The 27100-nt window shown below is 36.8% G+C and overlaps 1 protein-coding gene and 1 long non-coding RNA gene across 13 annotated transcripts in view; one reads left to right on the top strand and one right to left on the bottom strand.

Moving 5' to 3' along the window:
• Window positions 1–15969, bottom strand: part of ZBTB20 (zinc finger and BTB domain containing 20) — a 785951-nt gene extending 769982 nt beyond the window's left edge. For all 11 annotated transcript variants that reach the window (XM_032360146.1, XM_032360066.1, XM_032360076.1 and 8 more), the window contains exons 1-2: window positions 15862–15969; window positions 13711–13806 (exon numbers count right to left, since the gene is read on the bottom strand). The gene's annotated coding sequence lies outside the window, so the exon portion shown is untranslated. The remainder of the gene's footprint in view (window positions 1–13710; window positions 13807–15861) is intronic.
• Window positions 15970–16244: 275 nt separating this feature from the next.
• LOC116600166 overlaps window positions 16245–27100 on the top strand; it is a 398483-nt gene continuing 387627 nt past the window's right edge. For both annotated transcript variants that reach the window (XR_004289532.1, XR_004289537.1), the window contains exon 1: window positions 16245–16385. This is a non-coding gene — a long non-coding RNA (uncharacterized LOC116600166). The remainder of the gene's footprint in view (window positions 16386–27100) is intronic.

The following is a 27100-nucleotide window of genomic DNA, read 5'->3' as shown; positions in this document are numbered from 1 at the left end:
TCCCCCAGGGTACAGGTCTGTGAATTGCCAGGTTTACACACTTCACAGCACTCACCATAGCACATACCCTCCCCAATGTCCATAACTCCACTCCCCTTCTCCCAAACCCCCTCCCCCCAGGCAACCCTCAGATTGTTTTGTGAGATTAAGAGTCACTTATGGTTTGTCTCCCTCCCAATCCCATCTTGTCTCATTTATTCTTCTCCTACCCCCTTACCCCCCATGTTGTATCTCCACTTCCTCATATCAGGGAGATCATAAGATAGTTGTCTTTCTCCGCTTGACTTATTTCGCTAAGCATGAGCATCTCACCATTCTTTTTCAAATTTTCTTGTTTTGCTAGCACTTAATGTTCCAGATAATTTTGAAAAAAGATTTTTAATTTAAAAACATCTTCATTGAGAATCGAACTGTAATTGCTTAAATATATATATATTTCATATATAAACATAAAAGGTAACTGGAAAAATTAGCCTTTTGCTATTGTGCCATACAAAAATATAATCTGTGCTTTAATCAGATCTTGTCTTTAAATAAGATGTTACCCTTTTTTCATATAGGTCATATAAAATTGTTCAAATTTTTATTAATAAGCATTTGGTAACTTTTGTTTCTATGGGAAATGAAATATTTTTTTCCTATTGGGAAAAAAGTTCCCTAGATACCTATTACTTCCAGAGAAAATCTATTGATTTTCATTCAATTATCTTCCATCCAAATGCCCTTCAATTAACCTCAGTAACTTTCTTACATTTTTAAGAGTTCTAGAATTTTTTAAATTGAAAGATCTGTCAAAAGACACTGTAGGCTCTGCTCTACAACTGTTAGCGTTACCCATATCATTTGCCTACTACATCTGCTAAGCCCTCCTCATTGGTGTTAAATAACTGTGATAAATGGTTCCTTATCTAGTTTCTGATGTTAATTGAAGTATTTTTAGGATTTAACCGTTTGGATTATATTTCTGTTGGATGTAAATGAAAACACTTTATTATATTCAAGCAATTCTATTAAAAATATGTATTTCTCTTCGGTGATATAATTACCTATGCTGAGATATTTCCTATTATTAAATCAAGCTTGAATTCTTACTTAAAACACACACACACAAAACTTTAGGTCCTGATATATTATTCTTCTTATCCATTGCTGACATTATTTGCTAGTATTTTATATAGAAATTTTGCATTTATTTCGTAAGTGAGATTGGACTATAATTTATTTCTGTACAATCCTTATAAGTTAGCTTTTAAATAAAATTAGGAGAGGTTTCAATATTTTTCAAAGACTTAGAATAATTTAAATTACATCAAAATTATTTATTCCTTTAAGTGATCAAATTTGGTCATCTTTCTAATCTCTTCTACACTAATAGGTATCTGTTTTCTACTTCTTCTTAGATCAATTTTATAATTTGAATTTGAATAAAACACGTTCCATTTCTTACAGGTTTCAAATTTACTGCCAGACAGTTGCATTTAGATTTGATTTAAAATTCTTTTCATTTCCAGTTTTATCTTTCTCATTCCCAGTTAGTATCTAATTTGCTCATTCTCTTTTCTAATAAACTTTATTGAGATAAAAAGTACGTAACACAAACTTCACCATTTTAACTATGTTAAAGTGTATAATTTGGTTGCTTTCACTACATTCACAAGGTTGTATAAATATCACCAACTATCTGATTCCAGAATATTCCATCACTACAAAAGAAATCCTATACCCATTAAGCAGTCATTCCCTATCCCGCCTTCCCCCAGGCCCTGGCAACTACTAATCTATTTTCTGTTGCTATGGATTTGCCTACTTTGGACATTTCATGTAAGTGGAATCATGCAATACGTGGCCTTTTTTATAGCTGAGTAATACTCTATCATATGGACACACTGCATTTTTGTTTATGTCCATACAGACATCAGTTGATGTACATCTGAGTTGCTTCTACTTTTTAGCTACTATGAATAAGATTTGCTTTATGTGAACACAAATTTTATGTGAACATATGCTTTCAATTCTCTTCCACTTCACAGAATTGCTGGGCCTGTTTTCTTTTTTGTTTTTTTTGTCTTCATGTATTATATATGTCTTTCCAAAGAACCAGTGTTTTGTTTTGTTTTGTCTTTTTAAGATTTTATTTATTTATTTGACAAAACAGAGATCACAAGTAGCAGAGAAGCAGGCAGAGAGAGAGGAGGAAGCCGGCTCCCCACTGAGCAGAAAGCCCGATGCGGGACTCAATCCCAGGACCCTGAGACCATGACCTGAGCCGAAGGCAGAGGCTTAACCCAATGAGCCACCCAGGTGCCCCCAAAGAACCAGTTTTTAGATTGATTTTGTTTTCCATTTCATTAATTTCATCTTTTAAAAATTAATTCCCACTTCTTCTTTTTCCTCCTCTTCTTTTTATTCTTTATTCTAATTTCTTAAAGTTAATAGATTTCCCTTTATGTTCTATCTTTCTTAATAATGAAGGCATATAAGGCTATCATCTCTCTTCTGAAAACCTCTTTAGCTATTTTTCATAGGTTTTGACATAAAATAGTCTCTTTTTCATTGTTTTTCCAGTTACTTACCCTTTAACCAAGGGTTATACAGGAGTATTTTCTTTAATTTCTAAGTAGTTAATAACGTTTGTTACCTTTTAAATTAAAATCTACTTGCACTACCTTATAATCAGAAAACATGCTTATAAAATCTTTCTAAAATTATAGTCTTCTTGTACCTAAACACAGAGATATTCAAAGAAATATATAAAGAACATCAGATTTTACATATATAGTTATTTTTATGAGTTATATTCCATTTCTCTTAGTCATTATTTGTGTTTTAACAGAACCATCTGCACCTTTCCAGTAGTTTTTGCTTTATGTAATTACTTACTATAAATAAACTTGCCAAATACAGATTTAATGTGGTTATTTTCTTCATAAACTGTGCCTTTTATCAGTACAGTATCTCTTAGTATCATGCTGTCACTTTTTTTTCTATTTTCCTTTTGTTTGCATTGGCGTGATATCTTTTATGCCCACCATTTTACAAAGTTTCTCTTTAACTTTGTCATAGGTCTTACTCCTATAATATAATTTGAGTGGTTCATGTTTTTAAACTCATTCTGACATCTGTCTTTAATGGGAGTATTTTGTCCATCCACATTAAATGTAATAAATGATGCATTTGTTTTTATCTCTTCTAATTACTTGTATTTTCTTATTTTATATTCTTGTTTCCTTGTTACCTTTTTCATATATTTTTTTTTAATCAAGTGGGTCTGCATTCTATGTTCTCCTTGCTAATACTGAGGTTCTCTAGGGTACACTATTGTATTCCCTTCTTTACCTCCCTTTTCTGCTCTAATGAACACTTTTTCCCCACTCATGAGATTCTATCTCCTTTTCCTTTCCCCCTAAATAGATGAGATCTTTATGATACGTTCACTTTCTTCCCACTTCTCAACCTTCTCTCATCTCCACTACTCATTTTCCTCCTCTTTTATTTTCCTTCTGCCCATCCCCTCCATCAACTCAGTTTTATTTTGTTTTGTTTTGTTTTCCTAAGATTTTATTTATTTAAGAGAGAGAGAGAGAGAGGGAGAGAGAGCGCACAAGTTTGGGTGGGGGAAGGAGCAGGGGGAGGAGCAGAGGAGAGGCAAAAGCAGGCTTCCCCACTAAACAAGGAGCCTGATGAAGGACTCCACCCAGGACCCTGAGCCTAAGGCAGACACTTACCACCCAGGCACTCCCAACTAAGTTTTTCATCAGACCAGTTTAGTACTTTAAGAAGTTTCTTTACAGAAACTTTGGTACTTTTATTTCCGAAAGTCTGAAATTATGTTTTTACATATTTACTAGTTATCTATCTTTATTACTTTTTTAAATAGTTTTTATTTATTTTTAATTTTTACTTAAGTAATCTCTATGCCTGACATGGGGCTTGGGACTCATGACCCCGAGATCAGGAGTCACATGCACTAATTGACCCAGTCAGGTGCCCCAGCTTTATCTCCTTCAGTTTTTCCACTGGGTTGTTCAATTGAGATATGCTTTTTATTAATATCTGAAATTCCTTTTTGTTCTGAATTTGAGTTTCCTTAAATTTTCTTTTCCCCAAATTCAGGTTGTATTTATTTGCCAACAGCCCCTGCTGCTTAGAGTAGGTACTTTCATTTTCCTACCTGATCTTCCTATCTCCCTCACTAGTAGGTCCCCTTAAATGGATTGTTATTTTTCACTGATCGCTCACTGGAGCTCAGTTCTGGTTACTGTAGCATGCTCAATGGCAGAGGTGAAATGCAAAGGTAGAATCTGTTGGTTCCCTGCGGAGGCATAAGGAAAAAGATATTTTGTGTCCTATCTATTTCTTTTCAGTCTCAGGGACAGAGAAAATTCAGCCAGCATGTTTAGAAACTTTGGCTTATTTGTCAGTGGGGGAGATTTAGATACTTAAATGACAAATACTGGTATTTTCCCCCTAGTGGTTCACACATCCCTGAAGCCCAAGCTCTTCTTCTCAATGTCTACTGTTTTCTGATCTTTACCTCTGAATCCCAGTACTGTTCTCTAGTTGTTTACCCAAGTGAAAGTAGAAGTTTCAAAGCAGTGTCTCTGCCCGGGGTGTCATGGCAACTGTATTCAGAAAGACAGTCAGGAATTGGAAGTGAAGGGGAAGATAGCCATATGTGTAGGTCACCTTGTTTTCAGAATCCTTAATTTTAAAAATGTTGTAGGTAGGGAGGTATGTGGATCTGGGTTGTTGATTAGGACTTCATTATATGATGAATTGTCAAGAACCAATACTGTCCTCAAAAAACATATTCCTAAATATATAAAAATGACAGTGTGTTCTCTTTATGCTTTTAGATACAGATCCCAAAATATACTACAGCTATTAATCACTTGAAGTAAGCTTTAATGCAATCCCAGCTTTAATTATTTCAGGACATAATTATCTTTTGTTTTAGAAACAGTTTCAATCAATGTGTTGTAGTTTCCATTAGTAGAAAGACCAAATTATGACTTTGCCCAACCATGTAAGTTTCCAAAATCCAACTAGTAAGTCTTATAAATATGAAAAAGCATGTCAGTGTTATGTAGGGAATTAAACATGCACTCTGCATGGTGGTTACCTCACATTATCCTCCATATTGCTCACAGGCCCAATAACCATTTTTGCTTTCTGGAGAGCTAATAATATCACCTAACATTAAAGTGTTTCTCTGGACTAGACTTCTAAACAACTTAGACAATAAGGTAAAATAAGCTAACACTCTATTCCTTAATTATATGAACTTCTAAAACTTTTTTTTAAGAATTAAGAACCTCATATAAATGTTCAAAATCTCAATTGCAATCTACTAAGTGCAAAAAATACTGTGGGTTATTTGTCCTACTATCCAGATAGGAATCATATAGGATATGAAATTTGGGTTTCATCCTTGAATCACTAGGTAATGTAATTCTGTGTACTCTATTCAACACAATATCCTGAATTGATTGTAATAGATTTGCTTTACCATTGATGGGTGGTATCTGATATATTTCTTTTCTGAATCACAGTAAATATAATTTTATATTGAAACTTCTGCCATGACAGAATTTCATTAAGTATCTAAAAGAATGAAAGATCATGAGCATGTAGAAAATGTTTGGGCCTTAAAGTACAGAGAAGGCCTATGATAGTTAATAACAATTTTAACAATGCTAAATTTGAACCGGTCAACAGAAAATAAGGAAATAGATAGCCTGGAAAGCGAGGATCCAAGTACTCTTCCTAAGACAGCTACAGAGGAGCCTGGTCAACACTGAATCACTCCAGTATACCAGGTACTATATTCAGCACTAGAGCATTAAAGAGGAAAAAAACATGGCACTTGCCCTTAAAAAAGCACAGTTCAGTGCTACCTTTCCTGAATGATGAATATCAAAGAATTTGAGTCATGAGTTAAACAGCATATAAAATATTGAACTGAAATTTACTTTATATTAGATATACCCATTTTTACATAATAAAACTCATCATTACACAAATAATAGAAACAGAGGTATTATATATAACATGCAATTATAGAAAAGCAACAATCATTTATTTTCGGTTTTTATACACTTTGGAAATTCACTTCATAACAAATGTTGAGAATATAATGCCAAATATCTGAATCAGAAAAGCCTGGAATCCTGTTTTTTTCCATACTGTTTTTCAGCTTAAATTTTAATACAGTATTGCCTTGTTCTCAACCCTTTACTAGAACAAGAAAGATTATTGAGAGCATGAGTTTTCAAAGGTATTTCTCTAAGGGTCACATATATAAAGAAAGGTCAGATGCAAACAACATAGCTGTTAAAAAGACTAGGTACCAAAAGACGCCAAAAGAACAAGAACAAGAGTATCCATGACAATGAACCTGAAGGGGAAAGGTATCATGTATAAACTGAATATTATCTTTCTACCTTCACAGTATATTGTTCTTAGTGAGGTGACCATTTAAAACATGCAAAATGATCATTGCACTGTATTTCCTACTGCACTGAAGAGTCTGAAGAAAAGACCAGAGATACTGTCATAAGAAACAGTAAAGACATATAAGTAGTGGGGCAGCACTTTGATTGTTCTTTGTCTTCACTCCGATAGTCCAACTCATATGATACAGCTCAACAATGAGTATTATGTCTTAAAAACCTTTGAAGTCTCTAGTACCTTTGTAGACAAAGGGCATGGCATATATAGCTGTTTATAATTGGCTTAATGTTTTTAAAATTATTTGCAGTAACAAAAATTCACTTTAAAAGTTGCTATAGTTCCCTTTTCATTAACTCATGTTGACGATCCTAAATATAATCCAAACTCATGTATGCTAAATTAACTGGGGCTGGTCATGTGAGCATATAACTCTAACAGAAATGCATTTATCCTATCAAATAAGATTGAAGCTTTCTTTCAGTATAGTGACAAATTAAGGAAAAGTTACAGTTACATAAGAGAAGTCTAGACTCTATTCCACCTTAAGCCTTGTGGAGCTGGTTTAAAACTCCAATACTGTGGAAAGGAGATCAAAAGCTAAGTTACATAATGAAATGAAATTACAGTATTAGTTATTTCATCATTCACATTCTTAGAAAAGCTAACAGGTGTTTTCTTATACTTGAAAACTGGACAGCAGGCAGCAAATAATGTCCCTGGAAATAGTGATTTCAGAATTGAGTGGCACAGAGTAGATACTCAATAAATGACAGCTATTCTCAGATTTACCACATAAACTTCTGTGCTAAACTGCATTTCTTTGAGATAGACCTACACTTACTGCCTAATTCTTATTACTGATGACCATGTTTTTTTGTGTGTGCCAAAAACACAGCAATCTTTGTATCCTAAACTCTGGGGGGCCCCTACTTAAGCCAGGTGCTGCTCTCTGAAACAAACAAGAGGACAAACAATATACATAAGGCCCTTCCAAAGTCAGCAAAATCTGTCCCACTTTTGAAGATACTGTTTCTGTTCTGCCTCAACCTTTTTTCCTGTATGATTCCCTGGTTCTTGTTACTCAATATCTGCTTAGATTTAGTTCTCTTCTTTGAGGTCTACCTTCCAAGTTTCCCAGTATCTAATGCTTCCTTTGCCTTGCTCCTACTCATGATTTCCTCAGCTTTCTTTGACATGTTACCCAGCTCCACTGTTGTCCACAGAATCAAATCAGGCAGCAGCTACCCAGTCCATCCATTGTAAAACCTTTAGACAAATTCCCTCTCAGCATTTGTAATTCTAGACTGGAGAGTTACATTTTAAAAACAGACTCTACCATAGCAACCATTTCTCCCACTTATAGCTTTCACCCTGTGCCCTTTTCTGAAGCCTTCTCCAAATCCACTACGCCTTTCTTGAAATAAAATTACCTGTACTAATCTGGGCAAGCACTGAGTGAAAATGGTCCCAGAATAGAGTCATGGTGAGGTGGTGCTTAAGAATTTAGGCTGAACTTGAGTTTGAATCTCCAGCTGTTATGTACTAGCTGTGTGACTTTGAAAAACTTACTTAACTTTTCTGAGTCTCGGCTTGCTTACCTTTAAAAATGCCATAGTAAGGGGCGCCTGGGTAGCTCAGTGGGTTAAAAATGCCATAGTAAAAGTACATGTCTCATAAGATTATGGAATTAATGGGAAAATATGCAGCTATAACCAATTCCTGGTATAGAGTAAGCGCTCAATATATGTTGTCTGCTGTTGTTATTGTTATTATTTTAGTACAATGACAGATGTATTTTATTTCATTTTCACTATGTTTCCTACCAGTAAGTCTTTTGGCACAGTGCCTTTAGAATAGAGTTTACATTAATTCCTCAATATATGTGCCAGGTTTCAGCTAAGTAATAGTCTAAAATCAGCTTCCCTTCTAAATAACCCTTAGTATATTTTTTCCTCTATTTGCATGCATTGAAGCATTCATATCATCTTTTGTGCCCTACAGTGGAACTAATCATTTTCTTGCCATTTCTCACTATTGGCTAGATATTTGGTAGGCCAGAATAGTTAGCATTACCTACTACACTGGAAAATTTACATATATTCCACCTCTGAGGATATTTATAAAACATTTATAATTAGTACCAGAACATCTACAGCTCTGGGTGGATATAGGGAAGAGGAAGGATCCAGGGATTGTAGAGCTTTCTCGAGACTGTGGTTTCCATTTGTGAATAGGTAAAGTATGTGATGTTTTTTAGTCTCTCACTACCATTCCAGCAAAAGAAATGTGAGTCAGTTAAAAAGAAACTGAGAGTGAAGTTTTAAATGAAAAGTTTGACGTTATCACTAAATAAATACCTACAAGCAGGTACAAATGAATTCTGTATGGCCTTGTTTCTATATATGACAGTACAATATTTGCTAGGTCTTTTCTAACACAGATTCTTTCTACTTTTCTTCATCAAATAAGAGTCAACTTTGTCTCCTTTTCATCCATTCTATGTGAATCTATTTCTGGATAGGTATAATGTAGGATCAAAACTCAAATGCAGGAGTTAATGGCTCCTGAGTACTCAGAGTATATTTCTTGCTTACAGAAACACAAAAACCAAGTTCCCCTTTCTTCTTTGAAATATGTATCTATTTCTCTCTCTATATATTTCATAGAATGATAAAATGACTGAGTTAGTTCATTCTGTTATTACCCACTTTTTCCAGTTAAGCAACTCTATGTGGAATAAAATGCAAGGAATCCTGTTTATAAATTCTGTTAACAACATAGCTTCACGAGAGTGTAAATGAGCTGAGGAAAAATTCATGAAAAATAGTAAGTTTATTATAGTTATAAACAAAGATTACAAGTACTTAATTTTTATGTATCTATACTTATATAGATATGCTATATCTGAAAGCAAGTATCACTAAAATGAAACTTGTATCAAGGACTAAAAGTAAAAAGCAAAATCAAATATTTTACATGTGCTCTTTCCCAGTACCTAACATATCACTTCCAGTCATTATACTTAAAGCTAAAATAAGGATCCAAGTGTCAAAAGAAACATGATGATATTATTAAGCTGGAAGAAACCCTGAAGATGAAGAGGGCAGAGATTCAGATTATGTGACAGGCCCAAGATGATACAACTGGTGGCAGCACTAGGCCTGGAACAATCTCTCCTAACTCCACATCTGAGATTTCTGACAATGTGCAATAAATAAAAGTTAAATCTAACAGATAAGGGATTAATAAAAAGATTAGATGTTGTCCCCTCAAGCTGAAAACCTTTGGATTTAATAACTTCTACTTACAAGATTTTGTATTACTAGGAAAATAAGTTTTAAATAACATAAAATTGTAAAACCTGACGAGAAGTAATGAAAACTACAAAGAAAATTTATGCTTTTCCTTAAATCAGAACCATGGAAACGGGTATTTTTAATGTCTAAATAAAGCCAGAGATTTATTGGTTCTGTGTGCATGTATGGTAGTGGGTTTTGTTTTGTATTGTTTTGTTTTACAAATTGTTAAAGGTTCTTCCAATTTCCCTGTGCAATGGTAATCTGTGTTCTAAAAATGGGGGGACACAGAAAATTAATTTCTGATAATTAATTAGAAAGTACTTAACTATGAACATATAAGCCTCTAGAAACTTACTAATGACAGTACGAAAATGGTACTAAGAATTTCAAAACTAAAAATCTAAATCTTTTTAATATTGTCTGAATTTAGAAATAACATCTTTTAAAAAGTCAAAAGTAATTGAAAAAGAGATTAAATCAGTAAACCAATTGTGTATATTTTTCCTGAAGTGCATATTCATGAGCTGACAGTAGAAACAGGCTGGCTGCTTTGTTTGACTATAGTTCTGTTTACCTCATACTGTCAAGAATGGATTTTGACACTCACAGTATTAATATTGCTATTTTTATTGATATAATTAGCACTGCTATAAATAATTCTTCAGTCTGCTATATCTAAGTATATCATTGTAATCAGCAATATTAGGACTTCTTTTTCCTAAACGGTGATTTGGAAATAGAACGCTGGCCCAAAGAACCACAGTAACCTCATGATGTGGAAGGTACGGAAAAAAAAACACTGCCCTGTCAATAGAGACTACTGTTTTGTGTAGGACTTCACTAAACAAACTAGTTTATATTTGTTTGAAACTGAAGTTTCTCACCAATCTGCTGTTTCAATTTCACATCACACCATATTGTACCTAAAACAGGCAATCTGGATTCCTGTTGCTACTTCCCCCCACCCTACCCCCAAACAGTTCAGGAATGGGTTTGAAATACAAGGCTTGAATATATATAAAGCAAAAGAGTTAAGACACCCAAAATTCATAATGGATGGGTGAAAATAAGTGTGCTTGAAGTCATTTGTGTAACTGCTAGTGGGTGGCCCACTTGTGAGTTTTTGATCATTACATGAAAGCAAAATAAAAACATATTTTATCATGCCTCTGGATCACATCAGCGGCAATGATAACCTTATCTAGACCTTGAGTAGTTTGTTCACAAAACAAAGTGGGGTGACTGACCCAGTGCATATTCAACACGGAGTACAAAGGCCAAAACAAAATGACAATACAATTCAAAACAAGTTTGTAGATATTTTAGACTAGTATATTAAACCTTTCTTTGTCTCCATCACTTGACAGATGGTTAGCCTTCACACAGCCTAGTATCTCTGGCAAAGAAATGACTGTGTCTAGCCAATAACACCCCAAATTTTTATTTAAAATGCAGTGTACACATACTTACACTTACCTTAAAAATATGAATATTAATAGTCATTTGATTTTATTGCTTATTATTATAAAATCTGACAGATATCAAGATTTGTCTTTTGCCCTACGAACACCCATTTTTGAAACTTTCAACTGTCCTGTAAATCCAGGATTCTAAGAACTCTTCACTTTAGATTTCATTAATTTCAGGGGATGCTTGCTAATCATGCTTCAAAAAAAACTTCCAGTAACTTTTAATCCAAAATTATTACAAAATTTACAAAGATTTAATTACCTTATGTTTCTATGTTGCTTGGAGCAAAGTTTGGGTAGGTAACAGTGAGTTAAACAAAATCACCTGGGAACATATTAAGGACCACGAGGCAGGACTGAAATTATTTATCCAATACGGAAATATGTCTTTTTTCAAAAATGCTCATATATAAATGTATACTCAGATACAGATAAACACACATTAATCAACCATTAAAAATAGAAAAAGCTCTTCGTTTTTTAACATTCTAGCAACCATTCTTCCCCTTTGCTGTTTAAAAAAAGTTTTCATCTAAGACAATATATTCCATTAGTATAGCCTCTGCTTTTCTTCCTAAATCTTCCTATTTATACCTTTCATATGCTGGCAGGTCTGTATACAAATAGCCCGAAGCAACCTCGACTGTTCTCTAAAGTGCATTAATACGTACCCTTTCCGGAGGAGGTGATTATGCTACAAATTAGCATAAATAGAGATCTAATGTAGGTATAGAAATTCAAGCCCTTCACAGCAGGGGATGGAAGGACTGGCGGTGGGAGAATTGTGTGTTTAAAAAAAAAAAAAAGAAGTTATCCTACCTAAGAATGAACACTGATTTGGCTAACAAGGTAAGACTCACTGGGACAAAGAAAAATAACGAAAAATCAGAACTTGTTATTTTAGAACTATGAACTAGGTTTTGGAAAGGTGAGACACCCACTATTTAAAGCAACAAACTCAGTGTTAAATCATACACTTCGTTAACCAAGCACCAAGTTTCCTTCTGTTAGAAACCTAGGATTTTTACACCTACAGACTAAATGATTAAAGTAATGCTAAAATCTTCTGTAATGTTCCTCTTGCATTACAAATGGTCTATTAAATCAGAGAAGTGCCAATCAAATGCTTTTGTAGTTTGAAAGAAAGGTTTAAATAACAAAGCATTTTTTGCAGGCCTCTCTCTTTCTCTCTCTTTAATGTCACCTATAAATTAATTACAACAAATTTCCATCTTCTCTTGATAAAACCACAACTGAAAAAGATTTAGGCAGTTCATTTTTCAGATAAACTCCTAAAACAAATTCTTACTGAAAAATTAAGATATTCTAGTTTATATTTCAACACAATTTGCTAACAAGATAAAAAGCTCCATCGGAATTTTACAGTAAATTCCAAGACACAGATTTTTTTTAACATAAAGTAACATTTTATTTATTTCATAGGTATGCTTAAAATTATGAAAAAAATAAAACCTCTATCAGTTAAAAAGACCTACTGAAATGTATGGAGAACGTTTCACGACAAAAACTAAGGGTACAAGTAAAGTTAGCTCTTCCTTTCTTATCACTGGCAATTAGTAAACAACTCCCTGCTCCTCAAACATCTGTAAATTCTTTCAAATTGTACTCTCTAAAATGAAAAAACTGGTAGGTTTTAAAATTGCATACAAAAATCTCTTCTCCTAGCAATCTGAAGTATGCAAACTATATGTGACATTAGAACATAAACTCCACAAAGGCAGGTTATTTTAGATCTTGTTCACTGTTATATCCAAAGTGTCTAGAACAATTTCATAAATTTAAACATCCATTTCAGAAAAGCATGATTATTTCAGAGAATAAAGCAGAGCCCATCAAGCTCCACTTCTGTATTCCAAATGTTTTAAATAAGTCTCTCTTTGTCACTCATTCTAAAATATTTGAGATAATTTGTAATTCACTTATAAATCTTAGATCCTTTACAGTAAGTAAGTTGTATCTTTTAATGCTCTTCTAAATTGACCTAATTATTCAGTCAAGCCTTTTTTTCTGCGAAGTCCAATTGGTTAGAAAGCCCTCTTCAGATTTTCACTACTGAGATAAAAATAATTCATTTAAAATGGATTTTTCCTTAGATTTTTATTCCAATACCAAGTAGTCAAACTCATATTAATTTGATGGTAAGATTAGTTGGATACCTGTGGGTCACAAAAACTTTCTGAATTAACTATATAGTAAACCGGCACCACATCTAGTAGTTCTAAACATACCCCCAAAATTATAACTTTTACACATAAGTTTTTCTTTTCTCTAAACTCATATTGTCTTTCAGTAGCTAGTGAGTATACATACGCATGAACTCTCTTTTGCTGTAGTCGTACTCTTAAAATACTGGCATCTTAACTGAACTAGACAGATAAGCATAAGGACTTCTTCCCAAAGATGGATAAAATTTGACAACTTTTTAATCTTAAACTTTTTTCTTTAGTCTGTTAAAATCGGGACCTCACCATGAAAGGGCGTATTGCTTTGGAGGCTGGTGCACAGTAAACTTGTTCACCTGATCTTCATATGCAAAAGGCCTGTATTCCACTGGTCTGTGAGATCTGAAATCACAAAACCAAAAACACCCAACTGCTGGACTCACTGAGCAGCTAATATAGTTCTAAAAAATTCACTTTTCTTCTTCTCACCTGTTTACTTGAGCACCATATATTCTTAAACCTAAAGCCCTCCAAAATTGAGCTCAATGGATATCACAACCACAATTTTAGAAATTAAACCTTGAGGTCTGAACAATGAATAACATCAGGAATTCTTCAAGGGCAATTTCAAAAACTTTTCTGAGGGAAGACCATTCCCAAGAGGGCACAGTGCTATCACCATGCACTATTTGTGCATCAACTTTGATACATTCTGATTGAGACCAAAAGAGCAAACAAAGACTTGAAAAATCAGTGTAAACTGCTTTTTTTTTTCCTTCTTTTCCTAGAAATACAGAAATATCTACATGTAAAGCTGAAATGCAGAAAGTAGCCAAATCTGGACTGGTCAAACTTCTATGAGGCAGTGGGGCGTATATTTTACCTATTCCCATGTGACAGCAAATGGTATCTGGGATTAGGAGCAAGAGGTAAGAAAGTAAACCATTTATTAACTGAATTTGCTAACGTTACTGCTTATTTAAATGTAGTATTCACAGCTATGGAATTTTTTTTACAAAATGTTCGTTCGTCGCAATTTGTTTTAAAACTTTAGATAGCAACAAGTTACGACAGTAACTTTAGGACAGAACTAGCTTGAAAACATGGGGTAACGAGTAGTCCTGCTAATTTTATTAGCTGAAACTTACACACGATCACACAGAGAGAAAATCTCTCGCCTTTAGCTTCATCTTGGTATTTTCAATGGCTAGAGTAGTGAAGACAGTTTTCACACGTCTAGAAAGTTGACGTGTTCAATTTAGCTGAGGCCAAATGCTGATTCTGAGGATATTATTTAACCCACAGACTTCCAAATTACTTCCTGTTTCAATTAGATTTTTATTAGAGAATTGTCATCTTGCTACTGACCCCATTCAGCAGGGTTCAGTGTTAAGAGACCAGCAGATTACCGCGGTAGGTAGTGTAGCTGTACGCCATATTGTGTTTTTCGCTAATGTTTATAGTTTATGTGTGTGCCTAGCATATGTTTGTGCAAGTGTGTTTATCAATAGAACTTTTAGAAAATCCCTGCCTCCTGCCTCTTCAGCATCCTTAACAAGGATAACAGCTGCGGGGGGAGTGGTGCGGAGGTGGGGGGGGAGGAGGGAGCGTGGGAGGGGGCGTGGGGTGGGTGGTGGAGAGGATCAGAAAGCCACACAGACAGTAATGCATTAAACAATGTGGGAGAGTGCGTTTCTTTTAAACTTTCAAAAAGCTTCCAACCGTTCTATCTCAGCTATCGAAAAGCGTAAACATTTTTTTTTTAATGTTTCCAAAAGGGCCCAAAGGAGGAGAGAAAGGAGAGGCGTGTCTTCCCTTCCCAAGCCCCCTCCTCTAGAGTCGTAGCAGCGAAGCAGGCGGGGGCCGGTAGCTTCGGTGTCTGGAGGGGCGTCCAGCGGCTCTGGGGCCAGGACACCTCCCGCCCCCCCCAGTTCTCTGAAGACGCTCCAGAGACCGCGAGAGCCACGGCAAGCGGGGGAGGGCGAGAAGGGAGGGGGCGGAAGACAAGCCGGCGCCTCTAGCAGCTCCTGAGCCCCGGCTAGTCCCCCTCAGCTCCTCTTCTTGGAAGCGGCAACTCCAGGCGCAGGGAGTAGAGAAAAGAAGGCAGAAGACACGTTTCCAGCTGCGGGACGGCCCGCCCGCTCCAAGGACCCGGGACCCTCCCGCACTCCCTCCCTCCCCGCCGGGTCGCGCGAGGCCGTAGCCGCCGCCCGGCGCGAGGAGGGGCGCCCAGGGGGAGGGGGCGCGAGCGGGGCGGGGCGCGGGGGCGCGCGCGCTCGGCCAGTCGGCAGCCCGCGGGCTCGCCACTCTAACTCGTTCCCTCAACCCCACCCCAGTCCCCTCCTTTCCCGTCCCGTCGCCCCCTACTCCAGTGCCTCGCAGACGCCTCATCCCTCTCGCACGCACACACCCCTCCCTCCCGCCCGCCCCACAACAAATTAGAGTTTTGGGGGTTACCTCCTCGCGCTCTTTAATCTTCTTTCCTCAACTCCTAAACTTCCCCCCGCCCCTACTTCTTCGGCAGAAGGCCCACATTGGGTGCCTCACGCCGCGAACCCTCTATCTTTTTCCGCTATTGGGTTGTTCTTATGCCACTCTTGACTTCAGTGAGCCAATAAGAGTGGGACGCCCCTCGTGAGGTTGCCGCCCATAAACAAAATGCACTCTTCCTCCTCCTCTCCCCGTCCCCGCCCCCATCTGCCGCTTTCCTCATCTCTACCACCTTCGATTGGGCTAGAAGAGGCCCAATCCGCTATCTCCAACATCCATTGGGGCACGGAAACTTCGCTCAAAGAATTGTTAACAGACGATTGGTCGGCAGACTTCCCACTCCCCCCCACCTCTGCCGCACCTTCGCCCACTCTGGAGAGGTCGATCGTAACTCGTCGTTCAGTGATCCGAGAGGTGGAGGGCTATTGGTTGAGAGCGCCCGTCAGACCGGATTGGAGTGAACCATGATTGGTTAGCACCGACACGAGCAGGTTTGGTTGTCTACTCCTCCGCTCCTCCTCCCCTTTTCCTCCACACCCCGCCCCCTCCTGACTGCTTTTACTTTCTACGCATTTCTATTTCCTCCTTTATTTATTTATTTGCGATAAACTTAAATGACCCGGCGACGGAGGCGGGACTCGCGGCGAGGCCGAGGATGACGAGGGACGGCCTGGGGCCAATTGCCGAGGGGGCTGCGGGCTGAGGGGCAGCTTCGGTGGCCAGTGAGAGGCAGGTGTCTGGAGCGCGCTAGGCCTGTGGAGCCGGGATGCCCCAGCGGAGGCGGCGGTTACCCGCTGTCTGGCGCGGCGAGCTGGCGGGGGGAGCCGCGGAGGGGAGGAAGGGGTGTCGCTGTCGCAGACAGCTGAGGCAGCAGGATGGAATCTGGATCTAGGGAGGTGGAAGGAAAGCCGGAGCGAGGGTCTGGCGAGGCGGTGGCGCGCAAGGCCACGCTAGGTCAGGCTTGATTCCTGCGGGGTAGGCTGCAGGTTGCCAAGCCAGGAGGTCAGCAGAGGCCACCGAAGCAATGCCAGGGCTCAAAGGGAAAATTGGTCCGTTCAGGAGGTTTAGAAAAACACTGTGTGAAACAGTTCGTAGTAAGCCGCCCTTAATAAAAATGAGGATATTATCCTGACGGGAAAAACAGATTATGTTTCTTATTACTAAACGCCTGAAGTGCCGACGACACAACCGGAGCCCACAAAATTCAATATCCTGAGGGCTAGAAGGAACAAATAAAGCAACACGGAAAATTAAATGCGGTTCAGATGCTTCAATAAAACCTTCATCCTCGTCCATTTGTCACTCAACATAGCACTCCCCAGAGCCAAATTCTTACCAAGTGTTAGTCCAATGCTTAGACATTGGGGGAAAAAAATGAGGCTCAAGGCCAGCAAGATGCTCAGGAAGGATTCCTAAAAAGGGGTAACATGGGGGGGGGGATTTCCTTTCGCTATACAAAGGAAAAAAATTTTTTTCTCTGAAAGAAAGTTGCATTTTCTAGGGAACTCCTAAGAATTTTTCACAATGAAAGGACTTTATGAAAAATGCCATGCATACAAAGAATTTACTGTATTTTCAATTTGAAAACAATATTTTTTATGGTACAGGCATTTGGTGTTAAGATCTCTGGGTCTTATCTAAGACTTTGTTGGCACATAGAGCATGCATTAAAGAAAAAGCTATTCATGACACTAGTTAGAGATGGTGACTTTATTCAGGACCATTGAGATAGGTTTAGATAGATAGGACCACGATGATAGAATTTTGCGGTGGGTCAGGAGATTGGCCTGAACTCCAGCTGCATCATGGGCAAGTGAGAATTTCAGCCAAGGAGTAAGGTGAGGGTCACTGTATGGAAAATTACTACAAGGCAACATTGGAGGTGAGTGGGAATTTTGGCTAACCAACCTAAAATGGTTTTCTTGCTGAAGACAGGCTAGAGTGATCACACATCACTTGGAGAATGGTGAAGGATGTGGAACCTGTTAAAATAGGAAGAGTTATCAGACTGGGATATCTGGGATAGGTCCTTGCTAAACTGACCTAGCAGGGTTCTTGCTAAAACGGGATTTTACAAGGAAACACACAGATGCCTGCCTTTGATTAGACATCTTTGGCAGGACCTAAACAAAATAAATTGGCCCTGGTGAAAAAAAAATGTACAAAGCCTTGACCTTGTAAGTACAATTATATCTATCTTTTGAGGGAAATATGAGTGTCTCAGAATCTCAAATTACTGAACCAGGTGTGAAGTGTGAAGTCCACTAAAGTGTACAAATTGCTATTAAATCTGGAAGCTAAAATATTTTAGAATTTGTGTATAAATCTTGGCAGAAAAGTGATGAAGTAACTAACAAATATCCCATATAGAATAATGAACTTTACATGAGAAAATAGAGTAAAATGTAAGAAAGGTTTTTAAATAGCTAATTCCTTTAACTTTTCCAAGGGACAATGGCCACTCCCTCTATGCATTACTTAAAACTCCTCCTTTTCAGCAAGTTTTTAATGGCATTATTCGATATACTGGCATGAGACTTGTTAGGATTGTAATGATAAATCATTAGGAAAGCAGTGTAAAATATTCTAATATTCTAATTTATAAATATTTGTGAAGTATTCTAATTTATATCCAGTTTTCCTGATGTGAGAATCTGGAGTTAAAATGCTCTGTCTATAAGGAATACCTCAGGTTTATATTTTATTACAGAGACACAGACCTCAACCACCAAGCCACTCCCCCATCCACTCATAGATGTACAAACATCCTAAAAGATGTAGCAAGAATTCCATAATTGTATCAAAGGGCAACAAAGATGTTTTCCTCGTTTAGCAATTAGCATATCTGAGCAAAGGGATACAGTAAAAATTATGTGGTAACAAAGAATGCAAGGGTGATGAAGGCATGAGTGATAGAAAATGAAACTAAAAGTGATGATTTCTTAGGAAAGAATTTATAAGAAATGTCTTCAGGTTCCTAACCTGTTGCCTTCACAAATCTTAAATAGTATATATTCCCTGAAGTTTGAAAGTGCATTAAAAGAAGCCAAACTCTAGCAGTAGGTTACCAATGGTAACCCTAGGTTACCAACGAGGGCACTTAGACTTTGTTTATCCATGCCACCAAGGGGCAGAACTTGTTTTCAAACTCAAGTCTCTTTTCCTTTTTTCACTATGCCATTTACTCATCCATTCGTTCAAGAAATATTAAGGGTATTTCCTCATAACAGGTATATTTATGAGGATTTAAAGTCTCCAGGAACTTAGAACTAAAGATACACAAGATTTGACATTTTTCTCCAAAGAGTTTACTGTGTATTAGGATAGATGTAAAGGAATAAATTACTATCCTGTGTACATATGTGATATATGCATGAGAATACAGAAGAAAGAATGCCTAACCCTTAAGAATTTGGAAATATTTGCAGTACACTGAATTTATCACTATACTGAATACAAAAGTTAATCAAATTAGATCATGTTCTCAAGGGACTTAGAGTCTAATAAAAGCACTAATTAGACATAAACAGTAAAAAAGTATATTACTAGCAGAAACAAGAAGAGTCTTAATGATGGAATAAATAAAGTGTTATGGGAAGTCAGAAAAGAAAATGCTGTTACCTCTTAAGGAATGGGGTTAAGAAATCAGGAAAATCTTAATGGAAGAAGTGAATTTTGAAATGGTCTTTGAAGAATGTCTTAAAGAACTTAGCACCTTTCCTCACATAAAACCATATATGAAATACACTTGATTTTTTTTTTTTGCCATCTACTCAAAGACAAGTACTACTTTTCTATATTTGTGCTCACTATTAACCTGAGCAGATAATAGCCAATAAAAATATTAAAAGAAAAATGAGTCTTTCATAGTGAAATAAAGTTTAGTTAAACATCAAAATGTGTTAGTATAACGTGCCAGTTATTAATGTTAGACAGTTCAATCCAAAGCAGCTAAAGGGAGATTTCTGTAAGGCCAGTTAACCCAAGTGTGATAGAAGTTATTCAGGCCCTGGATGCTTATTTAAAATTTGCCTTGACACCCTCCACCTTCATGGTAGAAACATGAAGCTCTTTATAATTATTTCACTGGATTTGTAGGGGCTTGTGTTTTCCTAACTTTCTGTACCCAGACATTCATTTCCTTGCATGTTTTCTTTTTTGCCCCAAGCCATTGATTTAAATGGGAAATTCACAGCAGACCTGTAAGTTTCCACCAAAACTTCATTTACATAATGAAAATATAATGGACTTGGTCAAAGATTGTGATATTAGGGAAAGTAGAGGGAGTGGAAAAGAAGAAATCTACTAACTAGTGTGGGGTTGGCCCAGGATGTGCAAATGAAAACAGAAGAGAACCCAGAAACAGAATCATACTTATGCATAAATAGCCTTTTGATAATGTTACACATCATCAACACGGATTATTGGTAGAAAAAGAGACATTCGGTAAATGGTATTAGGAAAATAGGGGATAAAGGAAACTGAATCTCAAGTTTACAAAAGATATAAAAATCAGGGGCTCCTGGGTGGCTCAGTCAGTTAAGCCTCTGCCCTCAGTCCAGGTCATGATCTCGGAGTCTTGGGAATGAGCTCCATGTCAGTCAGCCTCCTTGCTCAGTGAGGACTCTGCTTCTTCCTTTCCCTCTGCCCCTCCCCCTCACTCATGCACACTTGTTCTCTCCCTCTCTCAAATGAATAAAATCTTTAAAGAATAAAAAGATATAAAAATCAATTTCAGGTCCTAATAGGGGCTAGATTATGTATTAACCTGCAAATGGGAGATGAACACTATAATTGATGGTTCTGTCTGAATCTCATGACTGGATTCTGGGAGGAACACTCTTGCAAACGAGCACAGGATAAACAAAAACAAATGTATAGCATAGCTAAAAGCCAGGGATCTCCTTAAGTCCTTAGACCCAGTTATGCCTAGGACCAACTATATCCTTATCATTCTTAATTATAAAAAGTCAATGATTTTCTTTTAACTGGTTAAGGTGGTTTGAATTGGGTTTGTGTCACTTGCAATGAAACATTTGTAAGTCTTAATTGATATCCATTGGTAATTTTACAGTTTTATTTACATGGATCACACAAAATTTCATCATTACCACTGAAAACAGATTTATTTATTTATTTATTTGACAGACAGAGATCACAAGTAAGCAGAGAGGCAGGTGGGGGCGGGGGAGAGCAGGCTCCCAGCTAAGCAGAGAACCTAATGTGGGGCTCCATCCCAGGACCCTGAGATCATGACCTGAGCTGAGGGCAGAGACTTTAACTCACTAAGCCACCCAGGCACCCCTGGAATAAATCTTTTTTATATAGAAATTACAAAACCCCAAAACTGAGCCACTCAATTTCTGAGCTCAAAGAGTTCTGCACTAGTTCCTAAGCTATAGACATTAGGGTAGATGAGGTAGAGAAAGCAATTAGGATTCCTTCATTGCTACATGTTTTGTAGAGAACAGTCCTAAATCCATTCTTCTAAGATCTTTCAAACCCATGCAACAGTCTGGAAATAGCTCAGTTTGTCAAAGATTAATTACATCCCTCTCACAGGCCACTGGAAAATGCATTGGTGTCTAATCCAGAATCACAGCCAGGAAGCTAGAGTCAGAAGAAAGTCCATGAGCCTCACCAAGGTCCTTCTTTGTTCCCCTTTGCAAATTCAGAAGTATATACTCTAAGAGAAATCTATTTTATTTTTTGTCTATCTGTAATTCACAGAAAGGGACAAAAAGACCTTTGGTGACTTTTTTTTTTTCTTGAAAAATATGACTTTATGACAGAAATCACTATCTTTGTGAACCATCCGAAAAATGGATATTGCCTCTATGTAAAGAAATACTAAAGTCATCACCTAATAGGGAAAAGCAGAAAGGAAGAGTTTGTGGTTTTTTTTTTTCAAATTATGCATCTCTAAACTATTTTTGTAGAAAATTAATCTGCTGTGTATTAAATTTCCAGAGAAGATTGGTCTAAAACTTCTTTTTAGTAACTCCATTGTTTCTTGAACATCTTAGAATTTTTATGTTTCCAGGTTTATGAAATGCACCTAAATGAATGATATTCTAAATGCCAGGGACATTTTGAGTTTCTTTTCCTTTTTCTTTTTTTTTTTTTTTCCTTGAATTTCAAAACAGGATGCCTTCCTGAGATTCAGGTTTAAACAGCTATCCTCATAAAAATCTTTGGCAAGTACAGAAGCCACAGGGGGAAATGACAATAAACTTTTCAGTTTGAAGGCTGGCTATTTGAAAATATGATGCCTATTTTCAGCACCTTTTACAGATATACAGTAAACTTGGTTGTTTAAGGATATGCAAGCACATAATGTTTAACTTGATTTTCTTGGCCTACTTAGAGATCATAAACTCCCCAAAAAGGTAAGATTTTTTTTCCTACTTTTAAAATAAATCATCATGAAAAATGTTTCCCTTGCCCTCTAATTTTACCATTTCCTTCAAACCTTTGTTGGCTATATACTTTGCAAATAATGTTCAACATGGTGAGACTGTTGGACTGTCATTCTGAATGAAAAATTTTCAGTGGATTCATACACATCTGTCACTATGGGTGCTACTGAGAAGCTCACTCTGGTTGGGGGAAGGCTGGTTTCAGAGTGTAAAGATTTGTTTATTTATTTATTTTTTTCAGAGTGTAAAGATTTAAAATTGTTCAAGGATTTCATTGAAAGACTGATATTGTTGAAAGATTGTAAGAACTAAACACTTGCCGTAAATCATTATATTCTCAGAAATTTGGGATTATTTCAATTTGCAGGACAAGCAAATGAGTGGTTGCTTATAAATAAAAGGTCTAAGAGCATAGAGTCACATCCCTTGCTAGCTCTTCTACTTTTTATCAATCCTCAGACATTTTAGTGCTTCCCATGTCAGTAGTGTAAGAGAAGTCAAATTTGTGTTTCTTCATAGAAGGACAGAGACCAGGGGAAAGAAAAGGAAAGGCATTTAGGCCTATTTCCTGATTCTCAGTATGAACATTCTGATTTTCTTTAGTCTGTACATATTGGATAAGTTCTTGTATACTTTATTGTCCATACTATCTACCCTTCAAATCAGAGATGATATAAAATTTGAATTTGTAAGGAAGGCAAAACAGAAATCTTGAAAATTGTCACATTAGTACATTGTTATTTGAATTTATATATGATGATTTAAATATGATTTATATATGACTTAAGATATCTGTAAGGCATTCTCTCTCATGGCCAATAAAAATTTAAACACTAAACATTCAGTTATTTATATATTTAACATTTGTTTATTCAGAACTTCCTAATTTTATTAAATATTGGGTACATATATACAAATTACTAATATTCATGAGTATCTACCTTCATATAGTCTATGATAGGCCTAATAGTCTACCTATTACACAGTCTGTTGAAAGTAGCATGTTAATTCTACTGCAAGGACCATGGTGGAGATATGCCTTAAACTGAATATTTATTGAATGTTTACTGTATTCTTAGGGACTACACATACAGTTAATTTTTCTGTAGCTTTATGAGTTAAGTACAATTATCATCTCCATTAAAACAGATGAAGAACTGAGGCTCAGCAAGCTTAAAAGCATAGTGAATTTTCAGGGAATGTCAAATAGTTTACTGTGGCTGACATCAAGGTTACCGCTGAGATATCCTTTATCATGGGATTGAATTGATTCATGAGATATTTTTTGATTGTCCAGCTGAAATATCATCTAATACAGCATCTCTCTTTCCAGCCTGCGTTTTAGTCATTGAGCTTATAGCCTTCTTGTCTGGCTCTTCTGATCTGTCCATTTGTGAGGGGGCCTAAAGGTGATGGGAGTAGAAAAACTCTTGGAAAAAAGGGTCCAAAATTCCTGTGACAATAATAGATGCATGGGAGAAAAGAAAAGTCCGGAACAGGATCCCCCCCCATAAAGATAACACCCAAAGAAGAAGTTTAAAAAAATAAATAAATAACTGTGGTGAGAGTAATGAAGCTGTTGCAATGTCAAACCTCTTGTTTCATATTGTAAGTGTTATCCCTTGGCATTGGAGTCCAGCAGAGCACTTGGCCTTGATTCATGCAGTCTTCCTTTACTTATTGTGGTGGTGAAGAGAGAGGAAGACTTGAGCCTCCTTTGCAGCCTGGAGTATAAAATAGATAATAATCTCCCAATGGGAGCATACAGAATGAATATCTAATGAGGTATTGAGAAAGTGATGTAATTTATCTTAGCCATTTTTGAACTTTTTGTGTACTATTCCTTAAAGTAGGAAATTGATGATTTTTTCTGAATAATAAATTAAGGTTTTCTGACCAATGGTTGTATTATATTCAACTTAGTTCTGAAAGATCATAATATTTGTTTCGTCTCTGTTTTGTTTTCAAATCCAGTTCTTTTGATGGCCCCTCCAATGGACTAATAATCCGATCTGGGAGCCAATAAATTGTACAAATAAGAAACACTGCTGAATAAGTCAGGAGTCCACTTTTGCAAGAAACTCAGCTCAAATAAATTTAAATAAGAAAGGATCCTATATTAATTTACTTATGAAGAAGGAACCTCTTTGCTGTTAACCAGCAATCATTCTCTCCTGATCTCTTTCCTGGCTCTTCTTTTCTTTACTTTGGCTTTATTCTCAGGTGGGCTATCTCCATGTAACAGCAGAGATGGTAACGAAAACTTCAGGCATACATGATCTTAAGCACAAACTGGTTTAAATAATAAGTGTACTAGATCACATAACAGATAGAAATCCAGGTGTAGTACAGTTTGGGATGTGGTTCAGTCAAACTCTCTGGGATTTTCTTAGTCCTTTTTAGGGTCCTAGGCCTCACAGATTCATAGCACATCAGTCAGAGTAAGAGAACAAATCTTTTCCCTCAGTGATTGGATGGAAATCCTGCATTTCAATTCTGTGAGGACTAGCTTTCATCATCACCCATCCTGGAACCAATATCTCCGGCTAGACAGATGGGAATTCTTCTGATTGGCTCATACTAATCAGGACCCATATCTGGTGTTGAGGGTGGTAAATGTCCCATCCGAGCCAAATGCCTGCTATGTAACAGGTGATAAGTGAGATGGATACTGGAAAAGTTAATATCCACAACCACAGCCCAGAATGCATACTTCTTTATTGTTCCAGCAAAAGTTTTGAAGGATCTTCCCATTGGAGAGTTCCATTGTCTCAGGCTCATGTAGGCCCCACTAGACTGAAAGAGGAGAGTGAGTGGGTCTTCACAGGCAGAGATGAATTTTAGCAGCAGGACAAACAATAGCTGTGTACCACAAAATACTTACAAATCACATCTCCGATTGCTCTATTTTAACTTCTAGATGGAAGTTGGAAGTTCTTGTCTCATGCCATAGACACATAATTAGAAAAATAACATTTTAAGCTTCCTCATGAGTACTAACAGCTGAATTTTTATTTAGAGTATGAAAAGATTAGGTAATATTTTCTAGTGGGAGGGGGGAAATTGAGTCTTGTAGCAACAGCATTTCTTACACAGAAGGAAGCAGTATCTGTTTTTCTAGAAACAAAAGCTAGAAGAGAACAAATTATGTATTAGGAAAATTTGGTAGGAAATGACAGTTTCTCCCAATTCTTTCATAAAATGCAAGATTTAGCATAGCTTACAAAGGGCAGAAACGCAGTGATGGCTGAAAGAGGGACTTGATTCTAATGAAAGGACATACAGAATAGGATAGTCTGCTTTTATGCAATTTTTCTTCTTTTTATTAATTAGAATAAATAGTACAAGTAATTTGATCCCGGATACATTTTAAAAATATGTGATTGTTTTTCTTGCATCTTTATTAAGTATTTTAAAAGTTAAAGCTTTAAAATTTTGTGAAAGTTCCAGATTCAAGTATAGACTTCCAGGGACGGATCAAAGTTATGAGATGTAATTTAAGAATATTGCTAAATAAAATCCTTCCAAGGTAACCTGCCTTTGATTTATCTTTTCTATTAAAGATTAATAGTTTAAAATGTCAAAACATCACAGACTTGAGGAAAACTAAAGCCTTGCAGAGTTACTCTGTAAACTTGTATATAATGAGCCTCTAGTGTGCTGTCAGAATGCAGTGTGGAGATGAAGGCTGAGAGATAATACCCTACCCCTGCTTCTGTTCCCCAAGGTGGGTGTGGCTAATGGTGGGGCGTTCAAACAATTGAGGATACACTTACCTGATATTTTTTTTAGATCACTCTCATTTCTCACTCTTCCTCTTCATGGTACTTTTTTCACCTCCAGTTATGATTTTTATTTGTGCAAAGAACAAGGGATGAAAAGTTTTTCCAGCAGAACATTTGGTGCTATGAATACATAGTAGTGGGTTAGAGAAGTTGGCTGATTCTCTTGTCTCTAGTGTAAGTAAATTAAATGCAGGAGAATATAATAGATTTGATAAACTGTTCTGTTCTTTCTGCTGTCTGGGAAGAAGTCTTGTAGGATATCTTATATCTGAAAGAAAGGATTCAGCTGTCATTACTGAAAACAGATATAACAGATACATTTAGAATAATTTTTTAATTGGTTTTAGAAACAATGTTGGGATTGGTTGTCACTCCAATTTAATATGTTCTTCCTGGGGGGCTCTCAATGTGTCTGAAGGCTGGGCTAGCTCCTTTGAGAAGATACATAATATCTCTGCCTTCAAAGAGCTGATGGTCTCAGTAAATTAAAAAACAAACAAACAAACAAACAACAACCAGATATGCAATTTGCAATAAAAGACACAGGAGAGCATATAATAAATGGCTAGTGTTTTAGTTAGATATTTTCATTTCCAGTCCTGGAGATTCACTGGAGGATTTCATTAGAATTCATGTAATAAGAGAGATGGAATCTCATGGAACTCCAGGATAAAGATCCATGCCATGGTGTTATAGGAAGATAAGGGCTAGAGACTTGTCCTGAATTCAAGGAATCTGGTAGGACCCTAGCACCAATAGTCTACCATTAATTAATGGGATATGGCTACTCTCTGGCTCTATTTTTCTCTGTTTTTCTCTCAGTTCCTTCTTTTGTAGAGTTTGAGTTCAAATTCCTGAGAGAGAATCTATTAGACTTAGCTAATTAATTCAAACTTCATTTAGCTTGAGTTCTACTCCCCAGCCATTGGCCAAAGGGGTACATGAGCCTGCTGTTTGGAGGAATGATCTGTGAAGGACACTCCTCCCTTGGGCTGCCTTTTC

The sequence above is a fragment of the Mustela erminea genome, chromosome 1 (assembly GCF_009829155.1).
Source record: "Mustela erminea isolate mMusErm1 chromosome 1, mMusErm1.Pri, whole genome shotgun sequence".
Lineage (NCBI taxonomy): Eukaryota > Metazoa > Chordata > Mammalia > Carnivora > Mustelidae > Mustela > Mustela erminea.
Note: the sequence above shows the minus strand (reverse complement) of the source record. Positions and strands in the feature narration are given on the sequence as shown.